This window comes from Penaeus monodon, chromosome 17, assembly GCF_015228065.2.
Source record: "Penaeus monodon isolate SGIC_2016 chromosome 17, NSTDA_Pmon_1, whole genome shotgun sequence".
Lineage (NCBI taxonomy): Eukaryota > Metazoa > Arthropoda > Malacostraca > Decapoda > Penaeidae > Penaeus > Penaeus monodon.
This window is the reverse complement of record NC_051402.1, coordinates 38,028,053-38,029,942: the sequence shown is the minus strand read 5'-3', so window position 1 is coordinate 38,029,942 and position 1,890 is coordinate 38,028,053.

The window sequence follows — 1,890 nt, the reverse complement described above, 5'->3', positions numbered from 1 at the left end:
TTTGAAATGTGGTGTTACAGACGAGTACTGCGTATTAGCTGGACAGAGAAGAAGACGAATGATGAAGTGCTGAGAGAAATAAATTGTAAAGACCGACTTTTGGACATCTTGAACAAGAGGAAATTAAAGTTTATTGGTCATGTAATGAGAAGTAAAAGTATTGAGAAAAACTTGCTGACAGGGATGGTGATAGGAAACAGAGGAAGAGGCAAACCAAAGACAAGACTGAGCGACAATATCAAAGATATTTGCGGGCTGTCGATGGTATAAGTGGAAAGAAAAGCGTAAGATCGAGTTTAGTGGCGAAGGATGGTGGAGAGGTCCACGGCTGCTCAAGCATGAGCATACCGTTATTGATTTGAACACACATATATAAGGCCGCGGTGGCCGAATGGTTAGAGCGTCGGACTCAAGACTGTCACGACGGCAATCTGAGTTCGAGGGTTCGAGTCACCGACCGCCGCGTTGTTTCCCTTAGGCAAGGAACTTCACCTCGATTGCCTGCCTAGCCACTGGGTGGCCAAGCCAGCTCAAGTCAGTGCTGGTCCCAAGCCCGGATAAAATAAGAGAGAATGATTACCTAAAAAGGTAACACCGGCACTCTCCGTGGAAAGGAACTGGGGACCCTACCACGTACTCACTCCAAGAGCATCACAACGTGAAAACTGCAATTGAGTATCATGCTGTGACCACGGCGGCTCAGACATGAACCTACCGTTAAATGATGATGATGACACACATATATAAGGCCGCGGTGGCCGAATGGTTAGGGCGTCGGACTCAAGACTGTCATGACGGCAATCTGAATTCGAGGGTTCGAGTCACCGACCGCCGCGTTGTTCCCTTGGGCAAGGAACTTCACCTTGATTGCCTACCTAGCCACTGGGTTGCCAAGCCAGCCCAAGTCAAGTGCTGGTCCCAAGCCCGGATAAATAGAGAGAATGATTACCTAAAAAGGTACCACCGGCACTCTCCGTGGAAAGGAACTGGGGACCCTACCACGGACTCACTCCAAGAGCATCACAACATGAAAACTACATATAAGTATCATGCTGTGACCACGGCGGCTCAGACATGAACCTACCGTTAAAAGAAAGAGAGAAACACACATATATACATATAATTACGCACACACACATCTATACATATAATTACGCACACATACACACACACATACACACACACACACACACACACACACACACACACACACACACACATTAAACTTTTAAAAAACATGCTGATCTTATGCACACACATGTATAACGATTGCGTGTAAACGTAGAACAGCATTACACATCTGGTGAAATTTGCACGTGTACACATGAAAGGATAATGTGTGCACATGAAAGGCACGTGTATACACAAATTATAGTGCGTCTACAAACAAGGTTCTGGAGAGGAATGTGAGGTTAATAAGTTCAGGGACCGTGTGTATGTAAAGTCACATTCACACCCAAACAGACACGCACACACAAACATATATATTAATTATTTTATGATGTATGTCTGTTATCTGTTTATATATCTGCATATGTATCTATGTCTCTATATCATTATTTCTTTATATCTATCTCTATCTATCAGTCTGTCTCCCCATCTATATATCTATATATTTATTTGTCTATCTATCTATCTATCTATCTCTGTTTGACTGTCTTTCTCTGTCTTTGTCTCTGCCTCTGTCTCTGTCTGTCTGTCTGTCTGTCTGTCTTTGTCTCTGTCTCTGTCTGTCTGTCTGTCTATGTACCTACCTACCTACCTACCTACCTACCTACCTACCTACGTTACCTACCTACCTACCTATCTATCTATCTATCTACCTATCTATCTATTTCTCTATCTATCTGGTCTATGACGGGTATAAGTACACAGACACAAAATAATCTA